Here is a 25174-nt window from a genome sequence, read left to right on the forward strand (position 1 = left end):
TTGTGAAGAAAATCTATTGGTATATGTCGATGGCATTGGAGTGCCAAGGGGGGTGCCTGACCAATTTAAAGTCCAGAACCAGATCTATGCTAGCTTTGCTTCTTTAATCCACAAGTGCAGATTAATAAAAATGTTGATGGGATCAATTGCATATATTACAGTGAACAAAGGTTTGTCAATTTTATCTGTGATGCTTTCCAAGGTATAGTTGAGGAATTGGGCCCTAACACAAGAATGACCCTCCAAAAACCGATTAATCCAGGATATGATCTTAGCTGAGAAAGGAGGAGTCTGTGGGATGGTGGGAGAGGAATGTTGTACCTATATCCCTCAGAACTCTGGGGTTAATGGAAAGACCATGATAGCCCTTAAAAAGATAAATGGGTTAGCAGCAGAATTAAAAACTAATGCTGGAGTAGACACACCATTCTTTTCCGGTTGGTTGGGTGGGCTCAAAGGATTCCTTCAACAAGCTTGTCTGGTACTGATTGCTCTTCTTGTAGTTGGATCAATAATCCTCTGTTGTGTTATTCCCTTGTATAAAAAGGTTATTGCTGAGGCAACTCCGACTGGCACCTTCCTCAACCAAGAAGTAGACCCACCAGAGTACGATGGTACTGATCCAGGGGAGATCCCCAAGTATGTCCCCTTCAAGAAGATAGACAATACCCTTTACTCTCAGATGATGCTAAGAGATTTAGTTTAGGGATAGTAGGAGAACTCCATGTGAAGCTAATGAAGGGTTCAGCTGCCTGGAGGCCTCTCACAAGGGGAGAGCTTCTGAGGTGTCTGGATGAAGAAATCCACCTCCCCTTTCCCCATCACATGGACAGTCTCGAAGGATTTTTCTTTTTAGGGAAAAACTTAGTGTTTAGGGGGGATTGTCAAGGTGAAAATATATATCTTTATACTCTTTGTACTTTTATATATTCTTATGCTGTGAAACAATAAGTTTTTCCCTTTATGCTTGCTAATGCAAGTTTAACTGTATTCAAGATGGCTGCCAGTATTCACCTTTGCCCTAGATTTGCTCTGCTGAAGAAGCAAGTTACACATTCCAGAAGGACAAGTATCATTTCTCTTGAAATTATACTTAAAGCGACGTGGAGAAAGGAAGATTCATCAGATGATGTCAGAGCCAACCAGAAAGACTGAATACTAGATACATTGCTTAAACCCCGCCTAACCCCGCCCTCTGCACACCTTCCCCCAATAGATCATATAATGTTGTGTATTAGAAAATAAAGTTAGTTGCTGTGACGTTGCTACACTATGTAGACACACGAGCATGCAATGAGTTTGAACCAGCCTTTGTCTGACTCATTCTTATCCGGTACCAATGCTTTTATTCTGATTTAGAATGACTGGTGAAGGAAGGGTATTGTCGTGACGACCCCGACATTAGCACTGCCCTTCTTCTGACATCATTTGATGTCAGGCTGACTGCGCCTGTGCGTACGCGCTGCCCGAGATCCCGCCCCGCAGTGTTGTCTTATTTTATCACACTGCGGGCCTGGGATTCATGGACATGCCCAATGCATATCTTCACCTCCTACTCATCTGCTTCCGCCTTCCTCAGACTGTGCGGCGTCACGGCCATGGCATGTGATTATGGATCAGCTGACGCCGCACACTCATAAGAGGGCAGATGGAGAGGAGTGAGAGGCGAAGATATGCACTGCGCATGGCCATGAATTCCAGACCCAGAGTGTGACTAAATCAGAAGACACTGCAGGGCGTGATCTCTGGCAGCGCGCCCGCACAGGCGCAGTCAGCCTGACACCAAATGATGTCAGAAGATGGGCACCGCTAACAGCGCATGGCCAAGGTTTAACATAACAGTGTGGGCTCCGTGACAGATTCAAACAATGCTGAGGAGGCGGTGCCTGGTGCCAAGGGGGCCTGAATGCAGACTGTGGAGGAGGAGGAGGAGGAGAAGGAGAAGAAGAAGAAGAAGAAGAAGAAGGAGAAGGAGAAGGAGAAGGAGAAGGAGAAGGAGAAGGAGGAGGAGGAGGAGAAGCTGGTGAGGATGATGAAGAAGAAAGTGTGGTAGAAGTAAAAAAAAAAAAAAAAAAAGGGTGCAGAGCATGGAAGTAGAGAAACAAATATCTGACAAAATCTAAAAAACCTAAACATAGTCAAAATATTTGGGACTCCGAATGTCTTAAAAAATTTAAATTCCTCCTATTCCATTTGAATGGGCTAAACCTCTATGCCTTTAATGTCCCCTCTACCTCTTCCGATACATTCTACGTTATTCTTAGTTGTTTTCCTTCATGTGGAATTAGGCTACAAAGGAAAGAAAGGGTTTATTTTAATTCCGATATTTTGGTCCCATTTACTTGCATTGGTATAGAGTATCGGTATCGGCGAGATCCGATATTTTGCCCATATCGGCCAATCCAATCCGATACTGATACTTTCGAATATCGGAAGGTATTGCTCAACACTATGTACGAACAATCACCACAAACACAACAAACACCACCTTTATCAGCACCTGTGCTGCAGTCCACAAACTTCTATATTATGTCTTTCGAATTGCTTTGGTGCTGTATGTAAATGCGGATGTTTCTATCCAATGAGCAACATTGCAATGTCGCTTGTCTATCATCCCTGATGCTAATCTCAGTCCTCTAGCTTTCAATGATGTGGATGACGCAGAATGCGTCATCCACAAAGCCCAATGAAATATCGAGACTGCAATGGAGCGTCACCGGCTCATTAAAATCCACTTTGTTTTACCATACAGCAGGCTGAGCAGAAAATATACCATATTTTGCGGATTATAAGATGCACTTTTTTTCCACAAATTTGTTGCTTACTAGGGAGCAGCTGCAGAGGAGCAGGATCTCAGGAGGCAGGGTCAATAATGCAGGAAGCAGGAGTGTAGCTTGGCTCAGCTCTCAAGATCTCAATCTGTGCATGCACTGCTTCCGGGTGCCATTTTCCCAAAGTCCTCCACAGTGAGAAGGATGGCAAGTATGGAGATCCCCTACTCCATATCCCTAAGATTGCCATACTCCTGCCACCAGCAGCTTCCTGCAGCAGCAAAATTGCCTCTTTGTACCCCACTCTACCACAGCCTCCCCCCATTGGTAAGCTACCGTAAAAGCAGACATTAAGATACATTACCATTTTATGGACCGGTGCATCCTATATGCTGCAAAATATGGTAACTGTGCACATCCACAGTAAGGCAAAGATAGGTGATCCTGCATGAGCCGGCGATGCTCCAGCGAAGGAACAAGATTTCATTGTGTTTTAATGATGACGCAGAATGTGTCATCCACATCAATCAAATCTGAAGGAAGGCAATTAGCAGTGGAGAAGAGGGACAGATGTCGCAGCATTGACTCCCATATCGGACAGGACTGTCCGGATTTGCATACAGTGCAGGAGCAATTCAAAACGTATTTTTGGGTGTATATAGGGGTAGCCTGAAGAAAATATACAAGTTTGTGTAATTCAGCACAGGCACTGATAAAGGTGGTAGTATTTTTCAATACACTAAGAAACTGGTGACAAATGGTCTCAACTTGAGATGATCGAGCACTAAAATTCTCGGGTGCTCATTGCTCGAACCAAGAATTCCTAATACTCAAATGCTCATTTTGGGTAATGCACATAATGGGAGTAAATGGGAAATTCAAGCTTTTTTTCCATCAGACCCTACAAAGAGGTCTGGCAGCAGTGAAAATGTTCAGATGGATGGAAAAAATAGGGGGAATAGCATTGAAAAGACTTTTGGAAGCATCTGACTCCCAAATCGCTGACAATCGTGTGACAATGGTGTCACACTTTTACTCCACTTTAAGGAGTGACAATAAAACATTCCAAATCCACAAGAAATTGCATTGTACAGGAAAGAATGTTCAGAATATTTTTTTCCTGTATAATGACTTGTTTATAAGGCTGAATTTAACATTTTTTTAAATCATTTTTAATTTAAGTAAACCAAAATTGTTTTTCACTTTAATTAGGAAGAAAGCAAGAACTGCAAAAAATTAGGGACTTATAGGGACTCAGATACACCTCGTATTAGACATAAAGGAGGGCCACATAAACATTCTGTTCAAATTGGCATGTATTGGTACTGCTACATGCATAAAGGCTATGCACTAAATGCAAATCCCTTCCAAACATTACAAGCAGGGTCATCCTTATATTTGTCTACGAAATGTTGATTAATCAAATTAAGTGCAGAACCACAATCCACCATTACCTGAAAATCAATGGAATGACCATGATATGTGGTATTACCAGAAAAAAAAACTGCTGACCGTAAAAATGCAATATGAACTAGAGTGTTACTTTTACTGACCTTTCTTTTTCTTTCCTTATGTGAACCTCACATTGCTTAATAAAATGGTCAGCCTTACCACAATACAAGCATAGTCCTTCAGCGAACATCTTCTCCCTCTCCTGGGAACGAGAGCACATAGCCCCAAATTGCATCGGTTCCCCACTGTTGACGGGGCTATCCTGAGAGAATGGGTCCAGCATTATAAGAGTCTTCTCTTCACTCCCCTTGTCTCTTAGGCTACTGTCACACTGGCATCATACGACGCACGTCACAATGCGTCATTTTGGTGAAAAAACGCATCCTGCAAAGTTGGCTGCAGGATGCGTTTTTTCCCCATAGACTAACATTAGCGATGCATTGCGACGCATTGCCACACGTCGCAACCATCGTGCGATGCTTGCGTCGTGTTGTGGTGGACCGTCGGAACAAAAATAGTTGCTTGCAACGTATTTTTGTGCGTCGTCTCCGCCATTTCCGACCACGCATGCGTGGCCGGAACTCCGCCCCCTCCTCTCCGCAACTCACAATGGGGCAGCGGATACGTTGTAATAATGCATCCGCTGCCCCCGTTGTGCTGCGTTGTCACAGGATGCGTCGGTACGTCGGCCCGACGCACTGCGACAGGCCGACGCTAGTGTTAAATGTAGCCTTAATCTTCTATCCACACAGAGAGCTAACTGCATAGCAGTTTCCAAAGTATCAGGTGCAGGATATGCAATGGGCAAATCTTTACCTCTTTCATTGAAACCTGCTAAAAACTGACTCTTGAGTGCTGGGTCATTCCATCGGACCTCTGCGGACCATCGTCTGAACAGGGTGCAATACCTCTCAGCATCCACAGAGCCCTGTTTAAGCCATATGAGCTCTGCCTCAGCTGATGTGACCCGATCAGAATGATCATATAACAAACCGACAGCAGAAAAAAAATGCTTCTACTGATGTCAAACAAGGATCTTCAGGATGTAATGAAAATGCCCAGATTTGGGGTTCACCTCGCAATAAAGACATAATAATCCCCACACGTTGTAATTCACTCTCTGAAGATCTGGGTCTAAGCCGAAAATATAGTAAACATGCATTTTTAAACGTAAAAAAACTCAGGTAATCCTACCTTAGGTTCTTCAGGGCGTGCTCCACAGCAATTACTCATGTGCTGTTGAACGTTGGATTCTTCCAAAGTTAACCCTTGCAAGCATTGCGCATGTTCCTGGACAATGCACATATTGAAAGAATCCGGGAATTTTTTTTTTTTTTTATATGTGTGGCTGGACAAACTGTTACGAAACTGCAGCACAGAACTAGGAGAGAAGGGGGAAAGCTGACCCTGCACTAAGACTAGGCTGAAACTCTACGATGGAGTGGGTGACCCATTCCTTGTGAATAGACCCGCCGACAATCCTAGTCTAAACTCAGCGAAGACCTATAGATAAGGGGAAGGAGGTCCCTAAAAGATCTAAGGACTGGGTACAAAAAAAACAGGTCACCTCCTAATAGGAAACACAGAGAAGGCTGCAGAAACAAATTGGAAACAGAAACAAAAGATAGCAGAAGCAGAGATCCCAGAACTAGGGATCGCATGCTGCGATTGTCTCGGACCGAGAAAAACGGCCGACAAAAAGTCGGCTGCTGGGAGCGGCCCCATATGTTAACATTGGTCCAAGTGCAATGCGATTTTTTATAGCATTGCACTCGGCCATTTTAAACGCCAGTGTGACGCCGGCCTTAAAGTAAAAGTGGTCAGAATTCTAAAAATTGGCCTGGTCATTAATGTGCAATCCACCCTTGGGGGTAAAGGGGTCAATCCCCCAATGGTAACATGGGTCAGAAAGGTACGATCTACTAAGACAAACTGTCTTAGACTAATTGCTGCCTTCAGTGTAAGTCTAAGTTCACATGAGTGTTTTAAAAATTGTCTGAATTTCATCCAGAAGAAAACATGCCATTTTCATCTTAAAAGTCTTCTGCATGTAATCCGTGTGAAATCCATTCTCATGCATCATAAGTTCTTAAAATTTACAAGACCAAATACAGTTTTCTCTTGTAATACCCCTTTAAGCTGTCCAGTAGTTCTTGCCTCCATATGGCGCAGTGCTGTCACCCAAATCTTGCAGTGAGCTTTAGCGTTATTGAGGAGTTTCTTCTTCTTCTGCTAGGGGTTTACTCGGGAAACTCCTGTCCAGGCTCCAAACACACTCACAAGAATTTGAAACACTTAACAGGTTTATTTATTGGGGCTAAATATTATTAAATTCAGGGGGCATAACAAGAAAAGCATAATAAATAATATTACACAATGTACAATACAGGTCAAAAATATACTTTGCAGTAGGTCTGAACGTGAATGATAACATTTCCCTTTTAAGGAACAGCAGACACACTCCTAACTAATCTGACTTAACCAGCAAATAGCTGCAGCAATATAAATAATGTAGTCTAATGTTGGGGTCCAGTTGCCACGGATGTTGGAGCATTTACAGTAATAGTTGGTGCACTTTAAGATTACAATAAAAACAAAATCCCCTCAGTATCAGTTCTATCATGAAATTCTCCACAGTAGAACAACACGTCCAATATCTCCTCAAAACAACAGCAGTTCCTTTATAGATTAATCAGTAGTGGAAACACAAGTTCCAGCTAGATGTACTCACTCCTTGATGCAACCATTCTTCGGTCACAGTAGGTTCCAGCTTGGGTCAGCAGTGTTCAGATATGTGGGAACACATGGAGAGCAGGCAACAATCTTCTGGGGGATAAGCCAGGCAGCAATGGACATCACCTGGTAACCTGGCGGGGCTCTAGACTGTATTCAGCTGTTGGATTGCCTTGTCCACTCACAGCTGGAGCATCTGGGCTGTCAACATGCACTCTGTACCTCTGTTCTCTGCTCTCCAATGCCAGACTGTAATGGAGGATGCACACATCTCTCTCTGCACAGCTAACTCCACCCTTCTTCTCCACCCTACTCAGCCATTCAGTCCCTTCCTCTGCTGCTACTCTTCTTCCATAATTCAGAGAGGAACAATGTCTGCTGGGAGCTTTAGTCCAGGGCAGTGCAGCAAGAGAAGCAGTAATGTCTGCTGCCATGAATGTCTGCGTGATCATAACAGCCATTGTCTTTGAACACATAGCTTCCACTGCAGGTGTTACACAATGTTACAGAATTGCCATGTATGGCCGGTGTCCCACTTGCAACTGCAATGTGAGAACTCGCACCTCAATGCCCGGCACTGCCGCCGGTGGTTAGGAATGGAGCGTACAGCTGCATAGAAATACAAGCAGCCGCACACTCCGGTCCTGAGTGCCGGCGGCAGTGCCGGGTACTGAGGCAAGAGACTCACATGAGTTTCTCGCATTGCAGTTGCAAGTGGGACACCGGCCTATCTGTAAAAATTGAATGCTATATGGTTTATCTGTATGTGATTCGATTTGCGCACCACTACATTTTAATAGGTGAAATTCATTCAATATACTGAGGAATCTAGTGCATGCGGGTATTTTAATATTCACTCATGGATTACATCCACAAAAATACTGCACATCTGAGCAGCCCAATTGAATATCATTAGTCCAAGTGCTGTCAGTTTTTTCACTGATGGCACTCGTACCAAAAATATGATCGTTTGACTTTGGCCTAGCAGGTGACCTCCTCCCATAGTTCCTTGATGTCACCTTGAGTTGCCACTCTTAGTGCCCAATATCTCAGCTTATCTTTTGCTCAGACCACTGATGTTCCAGTCCAGCATCTCTTCCTGTATATTATTGAGAATGGTCCTAAACGTATATATATATTCATATATCTAATAACTATTGGACACAGTAATGTTTCTGCCTTGAAATGAGGTTTATTGTACTAACAGAAAATGTGCAATCTGCATTCAAACAAAATTTGACAGGTGCATAAGTATGGGCACCCTTATCATTTTCTTGTTTTAAATACTCCTACCTACTTTTTACTGACTTACTAAAGCACTTTTTTTGGTTTTCTAACCCTATTGAGCTTTGAACTTCATAGCCAGGTGTATGCAATCATGAGAAAAGCTACTTAAAGTGGCCACTTGCAAGTTGTTCTCCTGTTTGAATCTCCTCTGAAGAGTGGCATCATGGGCTCCTCAAAACAACTGTCTAATGATCTGAAAACAAAGATTATTCAACATAGTTGTTCAGGGGAAGGATACAAAAAGCTGTCTCAGAGATTTAACCTGTCAATTTCCACTGTGAGGAACATAGTAAGGAAATGGAAGAACACAGGTACAGTTCTTGTTAAGGCCAGAAGTGGCAGGCCAAGAAAAACAGCAGAAAGGCAGAGAAGAAGAATGGTGAGATCAGTCAAGGACAATCCTCAGCCACCTCCAGAGAGCTGCAGCATCAACTTGCTGCAGATTGTGGCACTCTGCATCGGTCAACTATACAACGCACTTTGCACAAGGAGAAGCTGTATGGGAGAGTGATGCGAAAGAAGCCGTTTCTGCAAGCACGGCACAAACAGAGTCGGCTGAGGTATGCAAAAGCACATTTGGAGAAGCCAATTTCTTTTTGGAAGAAGGTCCTGTGGATTGATGAAACCAAGATTGAGTTGTTTGGTCATACAAAAAGGCGTTATGCATGGCGGCCAAAAAACACAGCATTCCAAGAAAAACACTTGCTACACACAGTAAAATTTGGTGGAGGTTCCATCATGCTTTGGGGCCGTGTGGCCAATGCCGGCACCGGGAATCTTGTTAAAGTTGAGGGACGCATGGATTCCTCTCAGTATCAGCAGATTCTTGACAATAATGTTCATGAATCAGTGACAAAGTTGAAGTTACGCAGGGGATGGATCTTTCAGCAAGACAATGATCCAAAACACCGCTCCAAATCTACTCAGGCATTCATGCAGAGGAACAATTACACTGTTCTGGAATGGCCATCCCAGTCCCCAGACCTGAATATCATTGAACATCTGTGGGATCATTTGAAGAGGGCTGTCCATGCTCGGCGACCATCAAACTTAACTGAACTGGAATTGTTTTGTAAAGAGGAATGGTCAAAAATACCTTCATCCAGGATCCAGGAACTCATTAAAAGCTACAGGAAGCGACTAGAGGCTGTTATTTTTGCAAAAGCAGGATCTACTAAATATTAATGTCACTTTTCTGGTGGGGTGTCCATACTTATGCACCTGTCAAATTTTGTTTGAATGCAGATTGCACATTTTCTGTTAGTACAATAAACCTCATTTCAAGGCAGAAACATTACTGTGTCCAACAGTTATTAGATATATAAAACTGAAATAGCTGTTGCAAAAAAAAACTATTTTTATAAAACATTAAGCTTAAGATGAATAGGGGTGCCCAAAGGTTTTCATATAACTGTATTACTAATTATAGGTATATTATTAATTTGTGAATCTTTTATGGCTATCGTAGTCAGATTAGATATGCACTAAGCACTTTCCGTATTTGGGCTAGACAAATTTTGTAAGCACCAAGCACTTCATGCTCATTTTATTTATGTTATGCAGAATCCTATTTTACATATAGTAGCTGAAAGGCTTTCTAGTGCTCTTGATTTTTCTGGTACATATTGGGTATTGGTATATGTCCATGGATACAGTTTTTTGTATTTGTGTCTCTATTTTTATCTTATCTAATTTTATAACAGGTATCAACCACTGATACCAGGGTTTTTCTCTCTGTCTGTCTGTCCTGGAAATCCCGCGTCTCTGATTGGTTGAGGCAGCCAGGCCGCCAGGCAGCGACGGGCACAGCATGGCGATGATGATGTCATAAAGGTTGCCTCGATCAATCAGCGACAGGCACAGTCTGCCACGAATTCGCCTCAACCAATCAGCGATGGGGACAGTATCGATGTAGATGTCATAATGGTTGCCATGGCGACGATAATGTCATAAAGGTTGCCTCGACCAATCAGCGACGGGCACAGTCTGCCGCGAATTCTGGAATCATCATTGTCCATATACTACGGGGACATGCATATTCTAGAATACCCGATGCGTTAGAATCGGGCCACAATCTAGGTATTTATAAACATTCAATTACATCATATAAAAATATTTTTCTTTCAATATATACTCAAGGTTTTCTCATATCAGTGAAACTAATAACTTATAGCATAAGTTCTTTGTGAAAAACAACTCAAAAACAATAAAAACACATTACAATGGAAGCATGCATACCGCTGTATGAGTCTATATGGTCTATGTGTAGACATACCCACCAGCTGAAGTCAGTCACTTGGCAGCTAAGCAATGAGCTATTTGTGGATCAATGCAGTGCTGATTCATTGTGAATGTGGGATATAGTGAAGTACATTGATTCTTCCAGTTCTTACAAACAAGTTCATAGAATATTTATGATTTCTAATTTTGTTAGTAGCTGATCATTCTGTAATAATTCCAATAAAACACTTCATGAAAACAATCAGGCTAACATTTATTTTATTCCAGTGTTCAAGGTGGAGTTAAATTCTCTGCAACATGTTGATTTAAAGATGGGAAAATGGAAGCCTGCATCCGGTCTCCACAGCTCTGAGCTTTATGGTTGTACTCATATTTTTCACATCTATTTTTCTGAAACAAAGCTACATTTTACATTTGTGGCAAGAAGACAGCAGACTCAGCCTGCAATGTTCCTGTGATTTAAAGATGCTGCTGTGTTACTCGCTTCTAGACAGTAAATTATGGTGAAATATTTTCAATCGGTCCCAAATTCTTTTCCTCTCTCCTTTCACGGAGTTAAGTGTTTTTATAACAAGCAAGTTGGGACTGTAACAGAAATGTATTAATAATGAAATAGAGGCCAAGATGTAAGTTCTTCCTTGAAGGTGTCTGCGCAAAACATTGTTTAACACAAGGAGCCAAGCTTATCTGAAATGAGGTCAATTGTTATAACCTTATATTACTCATCTAATTTGCCACTAAGGATCATGCTGTTGCAAATCCCTGGAGTGCTATATGTATTTTTACTCTCAGCTTGAATTTTTTTCCTCACAGAGGAGGTCCAAACTGAGAGGCAAAGTAATCTCCTTCCAAATGACGTGTCAAGTGCTTTATAAAACAATGTTTTCAGCCTCCTGTCACACATGCAATGTGTAGAATAAGGAGGACCCTGTACATTTTCCAGTCGAGCAGAATATGTGATGGGACTATTTAAAGCTCTCTCAGCCTCCTCTTAATGACTGCTCACACAAACATTGCACAGCTACTGAAATTTGAAAGACATAACATCAAAAAGTTCCCTTGTTAGAGAGACATTAAATAATATGATAGCTTTTTAACACTTTCAAAATGTGTCCTGGTAATTGAAAAGGAGAAAGCACCGTACCAAATCATGACAGCTGATATAGGCATCCACAAGCTGTAATATTTAAAAATCTTATTTCAGCCTTAGAATTTCCAGTAACACTGGAAATTGCTATAGGTTAACAAAGTAATAAAATTAAACGCAATAAATAAACAGATCACCTAGGATGGAATTTTCCATTCTCCATCTAAATATTTAATATGAAAATTCCACCTTTAAAAGCATGTGCAAAAATCAAATTAGCATGAGTTTAACCCCTTCATGACCCAGCCTATTTTGACCTTAAAGACCTTGCCGTTTTTTGCAATTCTGACCAGTGTCCCTTCATGAGGTAATAACTCAGGAACGCTTCAATGGATCCTAGCGGTTCTGAGATTGTTTTTTCGTGACATATTGGGCTTCATGTTAGTGGTAAATTTAGGTCAATAAATTCTGTGTTTATTTGTGATAAAAACGGAAATTTGGCGAAAATTTTGAAAATTTCGCAATTTTCACATTTTGAATTTTTATTCTGTTAAACCAGAGAGTTATGTGACACAAAATAGTTAATAAATAACATTTCCCACACGTCTACTTTACATCAGCACAATTTTGGAAACAAAATTTTTTTTTGCTAGGAAGTTATAAGGGTTAAAAGTTGACCAGCGATTTCTCATTTTTACAACGAAATTTACAAAACCATTTTTTTTAGGGACCACCTCACATTTGAAGTCAGTTTGAGGTGTCTATATGGCTGAAAATACCCAAAAGTGACACCATTCTAAAAACTGCACCCCTCAAGGTGCACAAAACCACATTCAAGAAGTTTATTAACCCTTCAGGTGCTTCACAGCAGCAGAAGCAACATGGAAGGAAAAAATGAACATTTAACTTTTTAGTCACAAAAATGATTTTTCAGCAACAATTTTTTTATTTTCCCAATGGTAAAAGGAAAAACTGAACCACGTACGTTGTTGTCCAATTTGTCCTGAGTACGCTGATACCTCATATGTGGGGGTAAACCACTGTTTGGGCGCACGGCAGGGCTTGGAAGGGAAGGAGCGCCATTTGACTTTTTGAATGAAAAATTGGCTGCACTCTTTAGCGGACACCATGTCACATTTGGAGAGCCCCCGTGTGCCTAAAAATTGGAGCTCCCCCACAAGTGACCCCATTTTGGAAACTAGATGCCCCAAGGAACTTATCTAGATGCATAGTGAGCCCTTTAAACCCCCAGGTGCTTCACAAATTGATCCGTAAAAATGAAAAAGTACTTTTTTTTCAAAAAAATATTCTTTTAGCCTCAATTTTTTCATTTTCACATGGACAACAGGATAAAATGGATCCTAAAATTTGTTTGGCAATTTCTCCTGAGTACACCGATACTTCACATGTGGGGGTAAACCACTGTTTGGGCACATGGTAAGACTCGGAAGGGAAGGAGCGCCATTTGACTTTTTGAATGAAAAATTATCTCCATCGTTAGCGGACACCATGTCGCGTTTGGAGAGACCCTGTGTGCTTAAACATTGGAGCTCCCCCACAAGTGACCCCATTTTGGAAACTGGACCCCCCAAGGAACTTATCTAGATGCCTAGTGAGCACTTTAAACCCTCAGGTGCTTCACAAATTGATCCGTAAAAATGAAAAAGTGCTTTTTTTTCACAAAAAATTTATTTTCGCCTCAATTTTTTCATTTTCACATGGGCAATAGGATAAATTGGATCCTAAAATTTGTTGAGCAATTTCTCCCGAGTACGCCGATACCTCATATGTGGGGGTAAACCACTGTTTGGGCACACGGCAGGGCTCGGAAGGGAAGGCGCGCCTTTTAACTTTTTGAATGGAAAATTAGCTCCAATTGTTAGCGGACACCATGTCGCATTTGGAGAGCCCCTGTGTGCCTATGCAATGGAGCTCCCCCACAAGTGACCCCATTTTGGAAACTAGACCCCCCAAAGAACTTATCTAGATGCATACTGAGCACTTTAAACCCCCAGGTGCTTCACAGAAGTTTATAATGCAGAGCCATGAAAATAAAAAATAATTTTTCTTTTCTCAAAAATGATATTTTAGCCTGGAATTTCCTATTTTGCCAATGGTAATAGGAGAAATTGGACCACAAATGTTGTTGTCCAGTTTGTCCTGAGTATGCAGATACCCAATATGTGGGGGTAAACCACTGTTTGGGCGCACAGCAGGGCTCAGAAGGGAAGGCACGCCATTTGGCTTTTTAAATGGAAAATTATCTCCAATCATTAGCGGACACCATGTCGCGTTTGGAGAGCCCCTGTGTGCCTAAACATTGGAGATCCCCCACAAATTACCCCATTTTGGAAACTAGACCCCCAAAGGAACTAATCTAGATGTGTAGTGAGCACTTTGAACCCTCAAGTGCTTCACAGAAGTTTATAACGCAGAGCCATGAAAATAAAAAAAAAAAATTATTTTCTCAAAAATGAATTTTAGCCCGCAATTTTTTATTTTCCCAAGGGTAACAGGAGAAATTTGACCCCAAAAGTTGTTGTCCAGTTTCTCCTGAGTACGCTGATACCCCATATGTGGGGGTAAACCACTGTTTAGGCACATGCTGGGGCTCGGAAGTGAAGTAGTGACGTTTTGAAATGCAGACTTTGATGGAATGCTCTGTGGGCGTCACGTTGCGTTTGCAGAGCCCCTGATGTGGCTAAACAGTAGAAACCCCCCACAAGTGACCCCATTTTGGAAACTAGCCCCCGAAAGGAACTTATCTAGATGTGAGGTGAGCACTTTGAACCCCCAAGTGCTTCACAGAAGTTCATAACACAGAGCAGTGAAAATAATAAATACGTTTTCTTTCCTCAAAAATAATTTTTTAGCCCAGAATTTTTTATTTTCCCAAGGGTTACAGGAGAAATTGGACCACAAAAGTTGTTGTCCAGTTTCTCCTGAGTACGCTGATACCCCATGTGTGGGGGTAAACCACTGTTTGGGCACACGTGGGGGCTCAGAAGGGAAGTAGTGACTTTTGAAATGCAGACTTTGATGGAATGGTCTGCGGGCGTCACATTGCGTTTGCAGAGCCCCTGGTGTACCTAAACAGTAGAAACCCCCCACAAGTGACCCCATTTTGGAAACTAGACCCCCAAAGGAACTTATCTAGATGTGTGGTGAGCACTTTCAACCCCCAAGTGCTTTACAGAAGTTTATAACGCAGAGCCGTGAAAATAATAAATACGTTTTCTTTCCTCAAAAATAATTTTTTAGCCCAGAATTTTTTATTTTCCCAAGGGTTACAGGAGAAATTGGACCACAAAAGTTGTTGTCCAGTTTCTCCTGAGTACGCTGATACCCCATGAGTGGGGGTAAACCACTGTTTGGGCACACGTGGGGGCTCAGAAGGGAAGTAGTGACTTTTGAAATGCAGACTTTGATGGAATGGTCTGCGGGCGTCACGTTGCGTTTGCAGAGCCCCTGGTGTGCCTAAACAGTAGAAACCCCCACAAGTGACCCCATTTTGGAAACTAGACCCCCCAAGGAACTTATCTAGATATGTGGTGAGCACTTTGAACCCCCAAGTGCTTCACAGACGTTTACAACGCAGAGCCGTGAAAATAAAAAATCATTTTTCTTTCCTCAAAAATGATGTTTTAGCAAGCAATTTTTTATTTTCTCAAGGGTAACAGGAGAAATTGGACCCCAGTAATTGTTGCGCAGTTTGTCCTGAGTATGCTGGTACCCCATATGTGGGGGTAAACCACTGTTTGGGCACACGTCGGGGTTCGGAAGTGAGGGAGCACCATTTGAATTTTTGAACACAAGATTGGCTGGAATCAATGGTGGCGCCATGTTGCGTTTGGAGACCCCCTGAAGTGCCTAAACAGTGGAAACCCCTCAATTCTACCTCCAACACACCCCTAACCCTTATCCCAACTGTAGCCGTAACCCTAATCACAACCCTAACCCCAACACACCCCTAACCACAACCCTAACCCCAACACACCCCTAACCCTAACCACAACCCTAATTCCAACCCAACTCTAAGGCTATGTGCCAACGTTGCGGATTCGTATGAGATTTTTCAGCATCATTTTTGAAAAATCCGCGGGTAAAAGGCACTGCGTTTTACCTGTGGATTTACCGTGGATTTCCAGTGTTTTTTGTGCGGATTTCACCTGTGGATTCCTATTGAGGAACAGGAGTAAAACGCTGCGGAATCCGCACAAAGAATTGGCATGCTGCGGAAAATACAACGCAGCGTTCCCGCGCGGTATTTTCTGCACCATGGGCACAGCGGATTTGGTTTTCCATATGTTTACATGGTACTGTAAACCTGATGGAACACTGCTGCGGATCCTCAGCGGCCAATCCGCACCGTGTGCACATAGCCTAATTCTAAAGGTATGTGCACACGCTGCGGAAAACGCTGCGGATCCGCAGCAGTTTCCCATGAGTTTACAGTTCAATGTGAACCTATGGGAACCAAAAATCGCTGTACACATGCTGCGGAAAAACTGCACGGAAACGCAGCGGTTTACATTCCGCAGCATGTCACTTCTTTCTGCGGATTCCGCAGCGGTTTTACAACTGCTCAAATAGAAAATCGCAGTTGTAAAACCGCAGTGAAATGCGCAGAAAAACCGCGGTAAATCCACGATAAATCGGCAGCGGTTTAGCACTGTGGATTTTTCAAATCCGCTGCGGAAAAATCCGCATAGGACCAGAATACGTGTGCACATACCGAAACCCTAACCCTAGCCCTAACCCTACCCCTAACCCTAACCCTAGCCCTAACCCTAGCCCTAACCCTACCCCTAACCCTACCCCTAACCCTAGTTCTTACCCCAACCTTAGTGAAAAAAAAAAATTCTTTATTTTTTTTATTGTCCCTATCTATGGGGGTGACAAAGGGGGGGGGGGGGTCATTTAATTTTTTTTTTATTTTGATCACTGAGATAGGTTATATCTCAGTGATCAAAATTCACTCTGGAACGAATCTGCCGGTCGGCAGATTCGGCGGGCGCACTGCACATGCGCCCGCCATTTTGGAAGATGGCGGCGCCCAGGAAAGAAGACGGACGGACCTCGGGCGGCCAGGTAAGTATAAGGGGGGGGGAGATCAGGGCACGGGGGGGGCGTCGGAGCACGGGGGGGTGGATCGGATCATGGGGGGGGGTGGATCGGAACACGGGAGGGAGGATTGGAGCACGGGGAAGGATTGGAGCACGGGGTGAGGGATCGCTGTGCGGGGGGGTGGATCGGAGCACGGGGGGGTCGCTGTGTGCGGGGGGGGGATCGGAGTGCGGGGGGGTTTGATTGGAGCGCGGGGGGTGTGATTGGTGCACGGGGAAGCGGACAGGAGGACGGGGGAGCGGAGCACAGGACGGAGGGGAGCGGACCACAGATCGGGGGGCTGGGGGGGCGATCGGAGGGGTGGGGTGGGTGCACATAAGTGTTTCCAGCCATGGCCGATGATATTGCAGCATCGGCCATGGCTGGATTGTAATATTTCACCAGTTTTTTAGGTGAAATATTACAAATCGCTCTGATTGGCAGTTTCACTTTCAACAGCCAATCAGAGCGATCGTAGCCACGAGGGGGTGAAGCCACCCCCCCTGGGCTAAACTACCACTCCCCCTGTCCCTGCAGATCGGGTGAAATGGGAGTTAACCCTTTCACCCGGCCTGCAGGGACGCGATCTTTCCATGACGCATATGCTGCGTCATGGGTCGGAATGGCACCGACTTTCATGACGCAGCGTATGCGTCAAAGGTCGGGAAGGGGTTAAAGAGGGTTTTTCACTAAGAGAATGCATTCCATATATCCGATTAGATTCTCTGTTAAAGGGAACCTGTCACCCCCCCAGGTGTTTTTTAATAAAAGAGCCACCTTGTGCAGCACTAATGCTGCATTCTGTCAAGGTGGCTCTTTTAGTTCTGGACCCTGCCAACGCTGAAATAATCGTTTTTAGAATTTGCCCCTCATACCTGCAGTTTGTCAGGGGGGGGGGGCATGTCTTTTCCCGCCTGACACAAATGCCTCCCAGCCGTCACTCAGGGCCTCTATGCGCCAGACACCGCTTCCATTTCCTTCTTAAACATCCTTGGTGGTTGCGCTGTAAGTTTTTTTTCTGGCATGCGTAGCTTGCGCTGCCCTTCGATTCCCATCACATGATGGGAACTTACAGGGCAGGCGCCGGGGACGTTTGGGAAGGAAATGGAGGCTGCACCCAGTGCACGGAGGCCCTGAGTGACGGCTGGGAGGCATTTGTGTCAGGGGGGAAAAGACATGCCCCCCTGACAAACTGCAGGTATGAGGGGCAAATTCTAAAAACGATTATTTCAGCGTTGGCAGGGACCCGAACTAAAAGAGCCACCTTGACACAATGCAGCATTAGTGCTGCACAAGTTGGCTCTTTTAGTTAAAAATGCCTGGGGGGTGACAGGTTCTCTTTAAGTGTCCCTTGTGCTCAGGACTCACCCTCTACTGAGCTACAGTGTAAATAGTTCCAAGAAAATAACAGCTGTGCTTGACGCGACCTATCAAAGTGTTATATGAAAAGTCTTTAAAAGGAATCTGTAAGAAGGTTTTTTTCTATGTAATATGAAGACGGCATGCTAAGATGTTCCTAAGCAAGGTAACTGTTCTAAATGCCCGACCACATAGATGTCATTTGTGAGGTCGTTTGTTGGTATGACTCTTCTTATGTCGATCAAGATTTGAACTTTTTCTGCATTCACTTCGGACAGCAATCCTTTCTGTTGTTCCGTTTCAAAGTCGTAAACTGAAACGTCAATGTCCTTCCCTCTGTGTAGCGTAGTTTACTTTTCTTCATTTTCTTTATTTTTTTGATTGGTGTGTGCAATTGAGATCTTTTTTCCATGTTGATTCATCTGGTGACTTAAGGTACCTTCACACATAACGATATTGTTAACGATATCGTTGCTATTTGTGACGTAGCAACGATATCGTTAATGAAATCATTATGTGTGACAGCGACCAACGATCAGGCCCCTGCTGGGAGATCGTTGGTCGCTGAACAAAGTCCAGAACTTTATTTCGTCGCTGGACTCCCTGGAGACATCGCTGGATCGGCGTGTGTGACACCGATCCAGCGATGTCTTCACTGGTAACCAGGGTAAACATCGGGTAACTAAGCGCAGGGCCGCGCTTAGTAACCCGATGTTTACCCTGGTTACCATGCTAAAAGTAAAAAAAAAACAAACAGTACATACTTACCTACAGCTGTCTGTCCTCCAGCGCTGTGCTCTGCTCTCCTCCTGTACTGTCTGTGAGCCGGAAAGCAGAGCGGTGACGTCACCGCTCTGCTTTCCGGCTCACAGACAGTACAGGAGGAGAGCAGAGAAGCAGAGCGCAGCACTGGAGGACAGACAGCGGTAGGTAAGTATGTACTGTTTGTTTTTTTTTTACTTTTAGCATGGTAACCAGGGTAAACATCGGGTTACTAAGCGCGGCCCTGCGCTTAGTTACCCGATGTTTACCCTGGTTACCGGCATCGTTGGTCGCTGGAGAGCGGTCTGTGTGACAGCTCTCCAGCGACCAAACAGCGACGCTGCAGCGATCCGGATTGTTGTCGGTATCGCTGCAGCGTCGCTAAATGTGAAGGGGCCTTTAAGCTCTGTTTGCTCTAATGTTTCAACTTCACCATTTGCTCCAACCTTAACAACTTGGAAACCCTCTGGCAGAGGCAATGTGTGACAGATTGTGGATTCTCCTTCTGTCAGATCCTCTTTGACCATCTCATTGTCATATGTTGTGTGAAGCTCACCCACTGAGGTAGCCGCAACGAGAACCACTACCAGCACCTGAACAAGATGAAGTTCTCCTAAATTAATTGACTGTTCCTCCATATTGACAATTTGCAAGGTTATAATTTGTGTATCATCCACTGTAGAATCACCCTCTTGGGGAACTACATCCTCCATGACTTCAGTCTTCATCTGTTGTATGGTAGATTCAAGCTGCCCTATCATAACCATCTGTACGTTGCTGACGACATTGTTGGACACGTCGTTCACGTCTGTCTGACTGGAACATAACACAACCATCTTCATCTGTGCCTCCCTCTCTGCGTCTCTATAAGTCTCTGTTTCCTTTCTTTTCAGGAAAGACTCAAAATCTTCCACAATGGTTTCTGCCATCTCACCATCCATTTTTTAAAAATTCCCTAGAGCAGCTTTTTCTCTGCTTTTTTCTGCTTTTTGGACAGACTTGGATGATCCAGACCCCACAAACCGGCAGACAGATGAGAACAGAGGTGCCAAGGCAATAACCAGCTCACCGCTTAATCTCTCCGAAACCCCTGCTTCACAAAATGGTGGAAAAATCAGTTACTGAGCATGTGCAATACAAGGCACGGTGATGAGGGCTTTTGGGAGTTGTAGTTTTGGAAACGCTAGCAGAATAGTAAACTACTCTATTAGCACCAGTAGATTATCATTGCAGTGACTGGCTGGTCACATGAGCCCAGATCTGACACATCCCCTCGCATGATAAGCAGATCACTGTCTATGGACTTTGTACATACATAGCATGGTGAGTTTTTCAATTCTAGTTTGAGGGATTTTCATTCATTTTTATTTGGAAAATTCTTCCAGTTCTGTGAGATTCCTGAGTCGTCTTGCATGCACTGCTATTTTGAGGTATAGCCAAAGATTTTTTAATGATATTCACATAAGAGGACTGTGAGGGCCATTGTAAAACCTTCAGCTTGTGCCTTTTGCGGTAGTCTACTGTTGATTTTGATGTGTGTTTATGGTTATTATCTATTTTTGGAAGTCATCCTCTTTTCAACTTCAGCTTTTTTTTTTATAGATGGTGTTATCTTTGCATCAAGAATTTGTTGAAATTTCATTGAATCCATTCTTCCACCTACTTGTGAAATGTTCTACATGCTATTGCCTGCAACACAACCTCAAAGCATGATTATTCCACCCTCATGCTTAAGGGTTGGTGGGATGTTCTTTTTCTGAAATCCTGTGCCCTTTTTTCTCCACACATACCTTTGATTATTGTGGCCAAAGGGTTCTATTGTAACCTCATCTGTTCACAGTACTTTTTCCTAAATGCATCAGGCTTATTTAGATGTTATTTTGCATAATTTTGAGGCTGAATTTTATAGTAAGGATGCAGAAGAGGTTTTCTTCTGTTAACTCTTCCACGAAGGCCATATTTGTGCAGATGTCTCTGAACAGTAGAACAATGTACCACAACATCAAATTCTGCTAAATCTTTCTAATGGTCTTTTGCAGTCAAGCGGGGTTCTGATTTGCTTCTCTTTTGTGGGAAGATGCAAGAGCCAGGCAAAGTGCCATAATTGGCACATCTAGAGGATGTGCCGTTTCTGAGCAGCTGTGGGCTGCTATTTTTAGGCTGGTAGGGGCCAATATCCATGGCCACTTACCAGCCTGAGTATACCAGCCGCCAGCTATCTGCTTTAGCAAGGTTGGTTGTCAAAAATGGGGGGGGACCCCAGGCCATTGTTTTAAAATTATTTATTTAAATAATTAAAAAATATGGTGTGGGGACCCCTCTATTCTTGATAATTAGCCTTGCTGAAGCTGACAGCTGAGGGTTGCAGCGCCCAGCTGTGAGTTTAGTCTGGCTGGTTAACAAAAATACAGGGGAATCCACGCCATTTAAAAAAAAAATCTATTTACGGCGCAGGAGCGGCTGATGAATACTCCCATCCGCTACTCCTGCTCTCGCTGTTATTAGCGGCAGCAGGTTTTGAATGATGGGAGCAGATGTCCTAGTAGCGGATACCAGTGACCGGATGTAAACTTTAAACCTCTGATCACAGCAGAGCGCTCCCGCTCTCTTTTGACAGCATGGGAACTCCAGCTCTCTGACCGGCGGGGATGATGTCACTGCCGATCAGAAGCAGTGTTTGCTGTGCTGCCATGTATACTGAACTCAGTGTTCAGGCAGCTGAACCCAAACAGTAACACTGACTTCCTGGTGATGTCCGTGATTGGTGCCGGGCCCGAACAGTAGGTTCAGTTTTTGCAAAGCCAGGAGTTTACGTTTTGCCACTTAAGAATGATTGAAATGAGCAGATACTTGTAATGCCCACAGGGTGGGACAAGGTATAGTGGACTCACTAGACCAGGGGTCCCCAACTCCAGTCCTCAAGGCCCACCAACATGTCATGTTTTCAGGATTTCCTTAGTCTTGCCCAGGTAATAATTGCATCACCTGTGCAATGCAAAGGAAATCCTGAAAACATGACCTGTTGGTGGGCCTTGAGGACTGGAGTTGGGGACCCCTGCACTAGACCACTGATGGTGCAGTGGCGGCTGTATACCCGATACTCAAAAGACAGGAGATTGGATCTCATAAACCAAAAGCTATTTATTAACAAAGTAAAAACAAAAAGGAAAACTGAGTCAGAGGGAAAGAACCTCTGGATCATAACACTGAACCACGTAGTGGAGCACCGGGCTAGGTGTACCCCTATACAGGGATTCCCCCATCACAACAACAGGTGGCCTGAATGCCACGAAACCAGGACCAGAGGACGACCCATACTGACAATCTAGCAACACAGTTGAATACTTGGGCCTGCTGGTGGAGAGAATCCCAGGAGCTCCATGAAGTCCAGAAAGGTTGATCCCACCGGTAGCTGGGTCAGGAGGGTTCCGTGAGAAGCGGCAAGACAACTTGGAGTGGGAACCGGAGAGACCAGAGGAGTCCAGGATGGAAATCGCCAGAAGAGGACTCTGTGAAAATAGAGGTATTATTAAGGTGCAGACCACAGCAGAGTGTGGCCTGAAGCTGGGGCAACTATCCAGAGAATGAACACGTTGCCCAAGCACCTCCCATAAGGGGAGGGTGCTTTTTATGCACAGAGCATCATGACACAGACAACCCTAATAGCGAACAGGTGTCCTGCTGTTTTAAGTATGTGCAGGAAGCGGGGCGCGGCTCCTAAGAGCATTTCCAGGATACCTGCCAAGAGGATGCAGGTTCTTAGCAGAGAAAGGAGCCGCTGAACGCCTGGAGCCACGGACAGGGTGAGCAAAGCTGTGTAATAGGCGCCGGCCTCCCTGCACAGCAGAGACTGGACCTGCGGCTGAGGGCATGACAATACTTTATTATCTATAGCTTCCACTTTTTCATGAGGGTATAATTCTGAATGTAATATTGCACAATTATATTAATAGCATGTACCATGAAGGGACTGTCCACGCATGGATTTTAAAATCTCTTTTATAGGCAAAAATAACAAGGTTGATGTGGAATTGATACTTATCCCTGAGACTATTGGGGTGTAAGGTTTCTAGACAATTTGCTATATCTGCTGTTATTTTCAATAGAACCTGGTTTTCCCTGTCGGCCATTTTGCTTTCTGTTCTGCTGTATCTACTTTGCCCTTAACCAGCATGGAGATCTCAGTTTCTATGTTTCCGCCCTGTTCTCTGCCACTTGCCCTTTTAAGCAGCATCAACTGTTTAATCAGTGCTTCAGAATCAAGTCTGCAGTATACCTGTCACCTTGCTCCTGGAAGTCTTGGACTCATTATCCTAACCACCTTCTACTTCGGATCCTTGGACATGTGTGGACTCAGGAATCCTTCAGCGTACCATCAACATTGGCAAGGGAAGCAGAGAGACAGACTTTAACCTGTTTCTGTGACTAGATGGACTTAAGGTTTATTCCTGCCTGTCTGGTCTCCTGCCTGCAACTGTGTTAACCCTTACTTGTATGAAGTAATACAAGAACTACTTAAACAAGCCTGTGTCTTCTGTGTTTCCTTGCACCCAAGCACAAGACTCTATACAGATTGTATTTTATACTTTACATGGGGATGAGAGCATGTCTGTTGAGTATTTGAGTATTATCCCTGTCCACAGTTGCTATATCAGGTGTCTATGGTGCAGTCTACATTCTTTTGCACATCCTTTATTTTGTCTGCTGGGTATTTTTCAGTGAGGCTAAGCACACATCATCAATCCTCGAATTTCAGCTGACTTCACTAGGTGATACCGCAACCAAAGTACCATCAGTAGTGATGAGATGGGAAAAAAATAATACCTCCCATTTAGCATATGTTTACACAGAGTGTTTTGGCTTTAGTTTTTCCTTTGACATTTGTGAGGGCTCTCACTCATACTTTTGGGAGGTCCCTCCCTCATGCCAAATAGCAAAATAGTGGAATAGATATTCCCCATCCCTTTACAATGTAATTTCAAACAAGCCCATTTGAATTTTGGGCTTCGCCTGCCACCACCACCATGTCCACCGCCATTTCATTATGCTGCCCTTGCTTACAATTTGCAGAGTGCCAGCAGTTGCCATGAAAACTGAGTTTGGGAAGGGCCCTCCAGTGGCCCTGTATCATACATTTGGGAGAGCTCTCACTCCTATATTTTGGAGGTCCCTCCCTCATGCCGAATATTTATCAAGATAGTGGAAAAGATATTCCCCATCACTTTACAATGCCAATTTAAACATGCTCATTATTTGAATTTTGGGCTTCGCCTGCCACCACGTCCGCCGCCATGTCATTATGCGGCACTCTCTTCAAATTTTCAGAGGGCCAGCCGGAGCTGTGAAACCTGCATTTTGTAAGCTCCACATTTCATTTTTGCTACTGGATCCCAATGGAACAACTGTCATAGCGGGTGAAGCCACTGTAAGGTGAATATAACACTGGAGTTGGAGGAGTTGTATGATGAATGTCAGTAAATTGGATTCTACCACATATCAAAAGCATTAGAATTAAATAGAAGGTGAACCTTCAGCCATGTCTGACGTTCAGATCACTCTGGAGGAGGTTTTCATCCATGATATCTCTGTACTTGGCCGCATTCATGTTTCCTTCAATGACAACCAGTCATCCTGTCCATGAAGCTGAAAAACACACCCATAGCAAGATGCTGCTACCACCATGCTTCATTGTTGGGATTGTATGGGGCAGGTAATGAGCAGTGCCTGGTTTTCTACACACATACTGCTTGGAATTATCACCAAAAAGGTCTATGTTTGTCTCATCAGACCAGAAAATCTTATTTCTCATAGTCTGGGAGTCCTTCATGTGTTTCTAGCAAACTTTATGTGGGCTTTCATATGTCTTGCACTGAGGATAGGCTTCCATCGGGCCACTGTGCCATAAAGGCTCGACTGGTGGAGGGCTGCAGTGATAGTTGACTTTGTGGAACTTTCTACCATCTCCCTACTATATCTCTCGAGCTCAGCCACAGTGATCTTGGGGTTCTTCTTTACCTCTCTCACCAAGGCTCTTCTCCCACGATTGCTCAGTTTGGCTGGACGACTAGGTCTAGGAAGACTTCTGTTGGTCCAAAATTTCTTCCTTTTAAGGATTATGGAGGCCACTGTGCTCTTAGGAACCTTGAGTACTGCAGAAATTCTGTTGTAACCTTGGCCAGATCTGTGCCTTGCCACAATTCTGTCTCTGAGCTACTTGGCTAGTTTCTTTGACCTCATGATTCTCATTTGGTCTGACATGTACTGTGAGCTGTGAGGTCTTATATAGACAGGTGTGTGCCTTTCCAAATCAATTCCAATCAGTTTAATTAAACACAGCTGGTCTCCAATGAAGGAGTAGAGCCATCTCAAGGAAGAT

The sequence above is a fragment of the Ranitomeya imitator genome, chromosome 1 (assembly GCF_032444005.1).
Source record: "Ranitomeya imitator isolate aRanImi1 chromosome 1, aRanImi1.pri, whole genome shotgun sequence".
Lineage (NCBI taxonomy): Eukaryota > Metazoa > Chordata > Amphibia > Anura > Dendrobatidae > Ranitomeya > Ranitomeya imitator.